Genomic DNA, 12,839 nt, shown 5'->3' with positions numbered 1-12,839 from the left:
ATTTTCAAATATTTGAATTTCCAAATGTTCCAATTCTCAAATGTTTGAGTTTTTAAATTTTCAGAGTTTCAAATATTTAAACTTCCAAATTTGTAAGGAACTCGACTTCGCCAAAAGCGTGTTCCGGGCAGTCGATCAGTGTTGTATAAGACAAAATATAAACGCCTTAAAATGTAGAACTTAGATTTTCTATAATTCAGAACCTTAAAAACCCTCCTTTTATAGACTTACACATTAAACAAGTAAAAATAACACATAAAATCTCCCATAATAAATATTTCACCAACTATCGAGAACGCGCGTAGAGAGACGCGAGCATGTCTGACCAGGCACGGTTCCTTTTCACTTAAACGTCCCCGCGCCACGCGAAGAGTCCAGGTCGAGGCAGTTAAAACGGCGCCGTAGGTTTATGTCTGGCGTAAAATAAGGATGGCCAATGAATATGAATAAATGGCAGCCTAATTCGACTATCTACCCTCAGGCGCCAGGTATATGTCTCGTTCAATTCGTCCTTGTAGCATCCACTTTTCTCGCGACTTCTCGTCGCGGCGACGGCTACTTTTCCCGATTGCTATTTGCTGATGCGTTAGCGTGCGATTTAATGAAGAGTAAACGTCCTCCACTCGAGGACACTCTCTACCAAAGAAAATTTCCACAGGAAAGTGCACTTCTCGTTGTCTCTCGACAATGAAATCACGCGTGTGTCTTGTATCTATAAAAAAAAAAAACAAAAACAAAGAAACAGTAGATAACGAAACTAAAAGAAGAAAGTTGAAAAATTCGATAGCAATTTTACGGTGAACGAACGCAGAGTCAACGACGATATCATCGTGGCCATCTCTCGTGTTTCCCGAACGGTAGGGAGTCGTGACACAAGGTTCGAAAAGGTCCTCGGGGGAAGAAATTTCGGCCGCGGGAATTCAATGGAAAGGCTTTCGCGGGGGCTCTGACAAAACGGGTTTCTTCGTGACGACGACAGGTGCTTCGTCACCCGTTCGATTCAGGGGTGACCCGTAAAAATAGCCGCTTGCTCAAAGGACGCTGTGGCAGGGGAGAAAAGGGCCTCCACGGTATATAGGATGTGTGTGTACGTGGATGTAGAGTATACAAGGCAGTGTTAAAAACTGCAACAAAACAGAAGTGACCGAGTCTCTCTCTGGCACAAAGCCATACGTCGTGGTAACGCTAGGCTCGAGCTATCGATCTAAATGGCCCCCTTGTCTCGAGCGTGTTTTGCCAGGGTTCCGCGTGCCAGATAATTCCGATCGGCTCGACGTCGAATTAAGTTCGTTCGATCGAAGTGTTGACTGATAGACAACGACAGGAATATTTGTGTCGATGGTCTCTTAAGCCTCTTTCTGATATCTTCTTAGAGAATGAAAATGGTCACTTTGTCATCTCTGTACATCGTATCAAACAAATACTACCCCACTGTTTCTGTGTTTTTTTAGACTATGAAACTTTTAGATTCTTGAGTTAGAGGAGCGGAGGAAGAGTGTTCGGGACTCGAGTACAGTCGGTGGAAGAAATACAGCGAGGGCGTAAATTAAAGCGTTATATAATAACACTCACAGTCGGCATACGGAATTTTATGTCTCCCGATTGGAACTGAATCGAAGGTAAATTTGAACGCTTGACCGATTTTCCGACCTCGTTATATTTCTTCCGCCGACTCTACTCGAGAATATCGTGCCAGCGAGGAGTGCGTGACCACTCGAGGATTTGAGTGGACGTGAGTGAATGTCTCTGAGAAATTTCTGCGTAAAACGAGAAGAAAATAGTAAGAGAGAGAGGGAGAAAAAGGAAGAACGTGAGAGTGCAGGAATAAAAGAGCCTGGAAAATGCGTGCACCGAGTCAGACTGGAAAACTCGGTGCAGTAAGGAGAGTAGAAAATTCACCGTAGTACAACATTGTAGAGAACAGAGTAGAGACAGAATCTCACAGCGTGGTTAATGATCATCAACTTGATTTAAAAAAAAAAAAAAAAAATAGCACAGTCTTACTTAGAATTATATTAAGTTCATTTCTTATTATCATTTCAAATTACCACCACAGCATCGACCCCAACGATACTGTATCACATTTTGCCAACAATTTTCTGCAACATGTTTTCCCTTTATCAATATCGAATTAATAACGCAGTTGGGGGAGCGTTTGCAGAGGTAATCTTCGATTCGATACGCGGCCCGATGCTTTTTCCCTTTCATGGAGATGAACGTTCGAGAGGAAGGGAGGAGCTGCTTAAGGATTCCGCCTGATCGCTATTAAGACGAATTATGCAAATCTATGCGAGCGTCAGAGTAGAGCGTGGCGTTCGGCTGCGTTTCAAGGTAAGTCGGAAATCCGCGCGGCGTCTTTTCTGCGGCGGCAGAGAAGGGGCGGAGAGAGAGAAGGGGATGGAGAAAAGAGACGTTCACGAATCCAGGACGGAGAGATAATCTAATTTGGCTGCGTCTTCTAGCCTGCTTCGTTCGTCAAACCGCCATCTTGAAACCGTTCGAAGTAACCGCCGGATGCGAATCGATATCTCAAGGACGGGGTTCGTCTAACGTAAAATAATTAACAACGGGTGGTAAGTTCGCCAACGGATCGAACATCGTTTTTTCAAAGTTCAAACGATTCAACTCGATGTACAGATATACAGTCTTCTTCGTTCGTCCTTTTTGTTTTCTCTCCTCCTCCTTATTTTTTGTATTCCTCTTGCGCCTAGAACCAGGTAGTTCTCGTTGAATAATTTAACCAGCATCCTCTTCGCCGGAAGCTATACTCCGGAGGGCAGTAATTCGCAGTTACCCGTAGCGATAAAGTGTGAATTACGAGGAAACGCCGAGGAAAAATATCCGTCGGTTTGGAAAACGCGGAGAGCGTTGCACCGGGGCGTTATTTACGACGGGAGAACGAATCGCGCGCGTTCGCCTCTAAATGACCACGAGGCGACGCGGAAAGAGGCGGAAAGTTCGTCGAATTCATCCAATTACAAGATAGTCTGGAAAGTTCGAAAGGTCGCGCTAGTTATCAGAAACGGTTATACATGTTAACGACGAGATAGAAACTGTATCTCGTCAGAGGAGAAGCGCGGACGCGTAGCCCGCGACAAAGTTCAACGTGCGCGCACACACCTACACAGAGAGGTGTACGTGCGAGGGAGGAGTACAATTGCGGAACGAATCTGCTTCGAGTGTGCGCCGTCACAGGAACACGAGAGAGAAGAGAGGGGGTGGGCTCGTCCTCGTTAGATACGCATTTAGATTAAACTCGGTGCCGTGGTAATAACCCAAGTTTGGTCATCACTTTTTCCTCTTCCACGGTGGCGCCACGATCGCTCTCGGCGAACAACTCCCCGCTAGTAATTCCACGCGGCCCGATTTCGAGGCGACGAGCCTCAGAGCCAACTTCTAGATATATATACATATATACGTTGACGGAAAGTATGTCGAAGATTTCCTCGAGGGAATCCGCCTAGGCGACGACGAGAGTGTGCTTTGGGGTAGTTTCGAGAATTTCTACTCGTCAAACGTTGACGTTTCCCAAGCAATAAGTTTTGTCGTATTAATTCGAAACGAATTAACGTTCGTCGGATTCTAGGACGGGGGGATGAAAAAATCGATAAATTCTCCAAGTGCGATGCAATTTTAACGGGTTACGGGAAGAGGGTTGGCTGCTCTGCGTGCTTCAGCCACGATCCAGGAGCTTTATCGCGCTTTGTGGCCGCGGTTCTCCATTTTCAGACCGTGCCTCGGTTCACGGGGAATCGTGTTGGCACATGTACTTAAGCGGCACGAGACCGAACCCGGCGTTCTCGTACGAGGCGGCGGCAAAGCCGACGTGGATGTTTCTCGCCGTACTTTCGATCGCCCCTTTTTTCACCTAAGACCCCGTCCGCCCCATAAATCAACTCGCCTTTAACTTTTCATGTACCGAAATCCTGCAGTACTTGCCCCACGGCCGTTGTGTATTAAGCCGCGTGTACGTGTGTACATTTACCGCATCGACTTTTCGCCTCATTATTCCGGGTAAATAATGGGGCCGTTTAAGTTGGATGGGATTTTCGCGATATTTCCAACGGGGAAACATCATTCGAAAAGTTTCGAATAATTTCCATGCAGATCTGAACGTGCCTGGAAAAAGTTACCTCCTCGTCGTCGGTTTAAATACTTCATCTTGGAAGATTCGCGTCAGGCTTTGAAACCCTCGTAGCTCTTACAATTTATCCAATTTCGAGAAGTCGTTCGATAGACAGATTTTACAGGCTTTAACAAGTGCAAAAATGCAAAAAGTATTACAGTAGTGCACACATAAGCGCCCGTCGCTATCCCCAGCAATTCTTGTAAATGGGACTTCGGAGTGGAGTTCGACTCCTGAATGTGAACAACTGACACTTGATATATCGGTACCCCACTCAGACACATCTCCTCCCTTTTCTTTAGTTAAATTCGCACAAGTCACCTCCCCGCTTGTGTGCACTACTGTAATTTGTTTTCCCCCCGAAAACCAGAATACCCTCTTGAAACACTTGTCTACTCGTTTCTATATTTCTTTTAATAATTTTTTACATTCTTATAAAAGTATCGTAAAATCGCCTTGGGACCCCAGTTTTTGGAAATTTTTAAGTCGATACACATTGCCAAAATGAAAATTTTAAATATGGAAGCTTCGAGTGAATATTTTCTTTGCCTACACAAGGTTTAAGTGAAATGAGACGATCATATATCAGACACGCTTCAAACTCCTCACAGCTTCAATAAATTTACAAGATTTCAAGCCCGCAGTTTCCGAACTCGGGCCGTTCCCCCCCAAGAAAATGTCACCGACGCCATCGAGCGAAGGTGGTTTCGACCGCTACGATACACACAAGACCGGTCTCGTCTGGTTTCTCACGTGCCTTAACCCCTTAACGCCCACCGTGAAGCACGTACGGCCCGTACGAGCGGCTTAGATGCATCTTTCGGTTTTACCGTGCACCCGTAAAACCGATCTCGACTAATCCTTTTAACTACAGGCCACCGCCACGACTTTTTACCCGCGCCGCGTTACGTTTACGACACGCCACAGTTTTATCGACTCCAACTTCGTCCCTTCCTCTTTCTAACCCAGACGTAACGCTTTCTTCGATCCCCCGAGAATTTTCCCGTTACGATCAATTCCGCGAAAATAATTTGTCGTTCGAGAAGTGCTGCTGCACCCACCGCCGCCGTGTACGACCGATAAAGCCCGCAACAACGCACTTCGTGCACGTACCAAGGCGTTTGTTTATGGCGCGCCAGCACGACAGACGCACAGGGAAATGGAAAGAGAGGACGTATCCCCCGCTGATCGTATAGATTATGTAAAGAGAACATAATAGACTGTGGAGCCGGTGGATTACAGGATTATAGGGGAATCGGGCGGTACCGGTTGCTCCGACGAAGAAACTATCCGGGATTACAGCACGCGCGAACGAGGCTTTGATTATCCCGTACACGCTACTTTAACGCCGTTGCATTACGTATTAAACGTGGATCGTTGTTACGCCGAAGCGGTAGGTAGTCCTGTTGCATCGTGCAAACAGACAACAGCCGATGCAATCGTAATTCGATTGTTCGACGGTGTAAGCTGAGGTAACAGAGGCGAAACCGCCACACTTCCGGGTAACACGTGGTGGAAAGGGTTAGTATCTCTCTCTCTCTCTCTCTCTAGCTGGTAGACCTTGTGTAATAGCGGTTGACTTCGAAGTAACGTAAAATGCAGGTATTATAGAGGAGATCCTTAAGCGTGGCTCGGGTTCGACGTAAACCGCAAGGTTTATCGCGGTTATCGTCGAGTTCTTCGCGGGGAGGAAACTTGCCTGGAAGAAACTTCTCGATTAGCGTCTACGGAGATGTTCGAGGAGAATCGAAAAGCACATGGTTTTCTTTAGTTCGAAGTTCAGGCAGGGGAGGTAAAGTTTATCTTGCGTTTCAACGTCGGATGAATATTGTAGAAAAATTTAAAGGGCTTGCTAAGGTAACCTGCGGGGAGCATTTTGTATTGTCTAGAAGGAGAGTAGAGAGAGTGTTTAGAAGCTACTGACATCGTGTAAAATTTCTAGCCGAGAGACGATAATTTAGGGAAAAATATTCCACCTCTGGATCTTCGCGGCTGGGCTTTGGAATAAGAGTCGACGTGAATTACGTGGGAAACGGATGGAACCGGGCTAGCATCGCTCGCAGAACCCTTCCGCTAGCGCGGAACCAGTTATAAGATTCCCCGAGGCGGGCTCGTTGCAACTTCTTCTCCGCGAGATATTAACGGCAATAACGCTATCTGCCGCGATATTAGTCGTTGACCGAAAAAAAGGCGAACTGGCGAGATAGCGGTGAAGATGTTCGAGTGGCGCCTAAGAAAATATTGCTTGTGGAGCATGTAGTAAGCATTGTGAAGAGGATAATATAGTTCAAGGGAGCTAAACTTGACAGAATGAGGTTTGTGATAAAATAAAATTTCAATTTGAATATTTTATTTAGTTGGCTAAATTTGAATACTTTAATCTCAGCTGGATTGCTTGAATTTGAAAATATGAATTTGAACATTTTATTTCATTGATTAAATTTGAATATTTCAGTTTGAATTTGCAAATTTGAATATTTTATTTAATTAGTTAAACTTGAATACTCGAATGTGACCGGTTGAATTGGAATATTTGAATTTACTAAATCTAAATTCGACTGGTTAAATCTGTATATTTGAATTGGATCGGTTCAATTTGAAAATTTCAATTCGATTGCTAGAATTTCAATTCGATATTTCAATCTGTGACGTATGAATATTTCATTAGTCGAAGAATATCGTTCGCACCGTAAATCATGTAACCAGATAGACTTATCGAAGAGAATAGCGCCAGTATTCTCACCGAGCATCCTCAAAATGCCTCCAAACGTTTAGAGGAAAACGCAGCTTCTTCATTCTTCGCTACAGCAGCCTATATTCCGTTTAATCTTTCGGGAATTGTCTGTTCCCGTAGCGGGAAAGGGAAGTACGTATTAGAGGGTGGAACGAGGGGTGCGATGTGGACGACCGGTATCGTTCGCAATCCTTTCGCGGTGGAAGGGGTTGTAAGGAGATTTCCCTCCGGCTCGGGGCAGACTTCGCGTGCTGCAAGTTTCCGCGAAATATTAGCGGCAATAACAGTATTTCTCGCGATATTAGCTGCTAGTCGTTTAGTTTCTTCCACCTAGGCAATCTTTCCCGATGCTTCTTCACGGTCGACCGTACCTATCTTCTTCCCCCTTTCTCCCTTGTTTCCCGTAAATCCCCCTTCGTACCCCTTATTCGCGTCTTTTAATTGATCCCGGTCGTTCTGCCCGTTACACCTTTCTCGGTAGAAAAGGGTTTTCGAGGCTTTCGTCGAGAGTTCGAACGATCCTGGCGAATCGTCGGGACGTATCGTCTGGCGAATCGCCAGCTAGGAGAGAAGTAGGCGAGGCTCTAGTGGTTTTCGCCAGCAGCCAAGTACGGCTTTGTGACATTTCGCTGAATGCTTTTGGTAGGTCAGAATCAATGGCGCCAGGGTCGAACGATTTTATACGTGCTCTTGACTGCTCTATACACTTGGACACTGTTCCTTTATTCATGCGACACTTGGAACAATGGCATCAAATCTGAAACCGCGAGAAATTCTTCCAACGAACCACAACGAATTATACATACGTACATATACGTTCTCGTTGACTTTAAGTACCCGATAATTATCTCCTATTCACGAACCCGGAGAAAAGGCGAAAGATTCACGCGGCACAGCCACGAAACAGAGTCACAGAACGCCTCTGGGCTCCAGAATTTCATAAAGGTGTCACTGTATAGGCGCATAAGAGAGAGAGAGGCAGAAACGCCGAAAAACGTTCGCGTCGAAGACAATGCTTGCTGGCAAACCCTCGAGGGAAGCTTCCGTAACTACGTCACGAAGCCGCGGGTCCTTTTATATCGTTCTCCAGCGTTATTGCGAACCATCCCCTGCCCCACACCTCTTCCCACCTTATAATTGACTTACGGACTTTGTGTCTTTTGGTCCGGGGGCCCCGGTTGGAAAAAGAAATTGGACAGAAGATTTGCTGGCGGTCCGCCAGCCTCCAATAAGGGCCGAACGAAAAAGCGGCGAGTTTCCCGCGGCCAGTCACGAAACGGCTTTTCGTTCCTTTCTCGATCGATGGTTATGCGGTGTTGAAGCTGCCTACACGCCTGCAGGCCACGATAAATAGCACCTTGCCGTGAATCGTTTCGCGACGAACCGTTCACTTTGCGTTCCGGTAGAGACTTCGCTATTCGAAACGTTTCCGGGCTGCAGAAGTCTCAGAATCGGAACGGTTCGACGAAGAGAAGCTTTTAAAAAGGGTTTCGTAGGAAAAGGTAAGAAGATAGGAAGCAAAAGCACGATCGTCCTCAAACACGTTTTTAAACTCTGTCACTCTGGTCTTTTGTCAATCGAGCGCTATCGCGGGAACGATAGTTTGGACCGGAGAGACAGACGCGTGATTGGATTTTTCGTGCGAATGTTTAGCCTGGAGCGAAAGCTGGGCGAGAGAAGAATAGTCGAGCGATAGAGGTGTGAATGGAACGTGTTTGGAACGGGAGTGTGATAGCATCGGGTGAAGGAAGAGCGCGTGACAACACGTTTTGAGAATGTCCACGTTTAGAGAGATAGAGGAGAGAGAAGGAATGAACCGGGGGGAATGGAACGGGCGCGAGGTAGTCGGAGGAGTCAGAGAGCGAACATCGCGGATCGAGATTTATAGAGAGAGTATCGAGAGTTGAGAGTAAAGTATTAGAGTAATACGGAGATAGAGCAGAGACGTTGTTACCGTTATCGGCGCCGTAAGTCTCGAATACATTCGTTACTGTTATAAATGTTGGAATTTTTATATTTGGTTTGTATACGTTGTTCAATGCTAAATACGATTACAGTGGAATTGAAGTTTACCGTGTGAAAAGAAGACTGTATGAAAAGGTCTTCTGAAAAGGATCTGTGGGTGCGTATTTGCGCTTCATGTTGGAATTTTTATATTTGGTTTGTATACGTTGTTCAATGCTAAATACGATTACAGTGGAATCTGCAATCTAGTAATATGTGATAATGCATGTGTGATCTTGAAGTTTACCGTGTGAAAAGAAGACTGTATGAAAAGGTCTTCTGAAAAGGATCTGTGGGTGCGTATTTGCGCTTTGGTACTGGACTGACAGTTTTCGTTTGCTGGAATCCTCAGGCCAGCAAGGGGTGCAATAAACTTCAGACCAAAAGACCGTAAGAAGCGTGTACGCGTGATTGTGTAGTGAGTGTGTAGTGGTAACGGCAAAAATAATCAACATACTGAGGCAGGTTATGTGCGGATAGAAATTTTGCGGGCAAGTTTTGCACGGTGGCACCGATTATTGAACACGCTACTCGTGTAACCGGTACCTCGAGACTACCGGTAATTCTCTGGGCACGATAGAGTTATCTGCGAGGATTCTGCAAAGATCGTTTAATTCTAAATTCGTCATTTTCAATTTCTCGCGTGTTTAATTATTCGAATTCCAAAATTAATTTCAGTCTGTTATATTTTTATAAGAAAGATCTATTAATTACATACCAGGTGAGCCAAATAAAGTGTCACGAGCTATATTTCTCTTTTAAATCAGCGTAAACATACACTCGATTTTTTTTTACGTTAAATTGGACCAGGTGGCTAAAATTATTTAGGCTAGAACAAATTTTAGAGCAAAGGGAGGATTCCTGGACATTTTCCAAAATGGAATGTGTTGGATTATTTCTAACAACACCCTATGGAAATAATCAAGTGAGGACAAAAATGTCTCCGGGTTATTTTAAACAATGGCACTGGGACTTCCACCAGATGCATCTGGTGTTCGTCTTCGAGTCACTCACTGCACAATGCCATACCATAACGTAAACAGTTTCTAGGTATAAGGGGACCCCAACTTTCTTTTGGGTGCCTAGAAACAGTCCTTCAGAAGATTCAATAGAGTAAAGACGTTTCCTCTGAGACCGTAAATAAATCGTATATTACAAAGTGAAAAGACTATTTCATTCCACAACCCATTTCCAATAGTTCCCGCCACGAACTTTTGCAATCATTCAATACATACCCTACGCACTAACGCACAGCTCACACTAAAAAGTAACACCTAAATAGCTTACATCCCACGCGGCAACGCGTATCTCACACTTTCGACGCCCGAACGAGCCCCGCTACCCAAGAAAAATTGCCAAGAAACAGCGAGGAAAAGGGTGGCCGAAAGTTATCTCTTCATCTTAATACGAGGAGACGGTGTCGTCTAGCAAATTATCCAGAAGCTCGTGGGCGGCGCGCATCGAGCGACCGTTTCTCGCCTGAACGCTCGTAAATCGCGTTGCGATACTAATCACGCCGGAATACATAAATAGCCAGGCGGTAATCAGCGGTGCACGCGTATCCACGCTACGTATCCCGGCAGAGCGGCGTAAGTCTCTCTTAACGCTCTGTTCCGCCACCCTCTTTCCCATAGTACACCACCGTCCGAGAAAAACGAACTTCGCGCATTATGGAGAATTATGCCGCGCGCTCCCTGAAATTGCGGTATATCGCCCGCGTTCAACGGACGAGTTGAGGGTGAAAGAGAGAGAGAGAGAGAGAGAGGAAGAAGTGCGGGCGTACGCCCGCGGTCATAAATAAAATATGAGCGATATGCAAATGAGATGCAGCGTGCCTCGTTAATTAATAGACTGGGCTGAAAATTCGCGACGGAACTACGCGTCTCGTAAAAGTTCTTCCGCTACCCTCTCCTCCTCCTCTCTCTCACGAAGCTCGTTGGTTCGCGACGCAAGGGAACGAGCGTCATTAATCGAGGGCCACGTCGCGATTAAACGGAGGCTTACCGTGTTTAGTCGACGATTTTCTCTCTCTCTCTTTTTTTTTTCTTTCGTTCCACCCACAGATGATAATACACGGGGAGAGAAAAAAAGTGCTGAGCGGGGATGTGTGCCTAGCGGATTCGAGTAGGAGGAGTAGTCGGTGAGATGATCTACGAGCTGGCGAGCGTTGAACCGGTTGAAAAATCGGTTCCGCTGAATCGCGAAAGAACGCGTATTAAGGGCGGTAGGAGGGTAGTGGGAAAATAATGGAAAAAATCGGCGCGGTTAACGCCGGAGAAGGGGGTGTGAGGGGGAAAAAAAAATGCTGGTCGGCAACCACCGTGTGGCATACACACGCACCGCGAGAGAAAGGTAGGGTGAAAAAGCAACGAGATGGTGGGAGGTGAAGGTGGGTACGTGGCGTTAACGTAACTACGAGGGTGGAATTACAAGGGGGTTAATCAACGTGCACACACACAGCCCGGCTTTGGCTTTCGAGTCCAAGGGTTGTAAATGCGGCCCGCTAGTCCACCGTGGAGACTTTATGCTCGTCGAAAATAGAGAGAACTCCGAAGTGGCGGCGGGAACAGAAGGTGAACAAGGAGAGGAGAGGGGGAGAGACAGTAGGGAAGAGGGGCAGGAGAGGCATAGATTTTACGAGGTGGACGCGCCACTTGTCTACGAGCTCGCGGCGTTCCTCGTAAATTTATCTCGAGATCTTTCTTTTTTCCTCTCCCTGCTACGCTTCTCTGTAACTCTCTCTCTCTCTCTCTCACCCTCTCGTCCTCTTTTTTTTTATAATTTACTGCTAGCCGGTCGCGGCAACGGGAATACTTATGCCTCATATTTCCTTATAACGCGACGGTAACACGGTTTTCCCCAGGCAGTCGCGGGACGGCCAGTCGCGTAATTAAAAATGTAATCGTAGACTGAAACGCGGCGTGACGAATTTATAACGCGGAAAAAAATGCAACGTGCCACCGGTTTCGAGGCCGGCGCAAACTGACGACGGCGCCCGTCATTCCGGGCGATTAAAATGGTATTTTCGAAATTGAACAGGTCGCGTGAACTGGATCGTTCCGCGCTGTTCGACGAGAACAGTAGAACGCGGAGGGAGAGAGAGAGAGGGGTAGCGGCGGACATTACGTCGGGCAAATAACAATCAGTTATATTAATGTGGCGGTAATTAATTATTGAAAATTTTATACGATGGCCCTGGGCCCGGCGAACAGTTACATCGCGGCTTGATATCGCCTGCGAAGCAATTAATTATTTCCGATAAGTGCAGGCGGCGCGCACGGTAAGAGCGAGCTGCGCCGCTGCCAGCCGGTAATTAATTAGCTCGAATTAATGTAGTTCAACGTTCCCGCGGTCCTTTCCGCGGTGATATTTCAATATTTCAGCCCCGACACCCGTGGTCCGCTTTTTCTTCTCGATTAACCTCGACTTTGTCGTCCATTCGTCAAAGATAAACGTGCAAGAAGAAGAAGGACAAAAAGAACGAAAAGGAATACGATCGAAGAGGGACGATGAATACTTTGAAAAATGAACAACGAATATTCCAGACAATTTCGTAAGAACGAGGGAGGAGAAAAGCTGAGGAAAAAACAGACAACGGGGAAGATTGCATAATACCGAGAATATACAGTAAAAGCTAGAGGAGAAGGGTTGGTGGGGTTGAAACGTCTTCAGGGTGGATTCTTCGCTAATTCCAAGTAACATTCGCTCCTCTCTGCTCGGATTACACGGCATCGAGATTGGAAACGGGATAGCACAGTGGGGGTAAAAGCACTTCCTTTTTTCTCTTTTTTGAATAACTTACAACGCAGCCCTTGCAAGGAAACGCAGGTGTCTCGAGATTTTCCCGCGAATTTATCGCGCAATTTTCGCGAATTAAAAATACACAAGCTAATCCATGCGAGAGGAATACATTTACATCGTTCCATTTTTCCTTAACACCTCGACACGAAACCGTTCTCGAGGTATACCTGTGCA

General features: G+C 46.1%; 1 protein-coding gene across 1 annotated transcript in view; it reads right to left on the bottom strand.

Annotated features, from left to right (window-relative positions):
- The window catches only part of LOC108572813 (protein Fe65 homolog), a 132,865-nt gene that overhangs the window by 79,376 nt on the left and 40,650 nt on the right, over positions 1-12,839 (bottom strand). The gene's annotated exons all lie outside the window — the stretch shown is intronic.

The sequence above is a fragment of the Habropoda laboriosa genome, unplaced genomic scaffold (genome assembly GCF_001263275.1).
Source record: "Habropoda laboriosa isolate 0110345459 unplaced genomic scaffold, ASM126327v1 scaffold22, whole genome shotgun sequence".
Lineage (NCBI taxonomy): Eukaryota > Metazoa > Arthropoda > Insecta > Hymenoptera > Apidae > Habropoda > Habropoda laboriosa.
The sequence above is the reverse complement of the archived record's forward strand: the minus strand, read 5'-3'. Positions and strand labels throughout refer to the sequence as shown.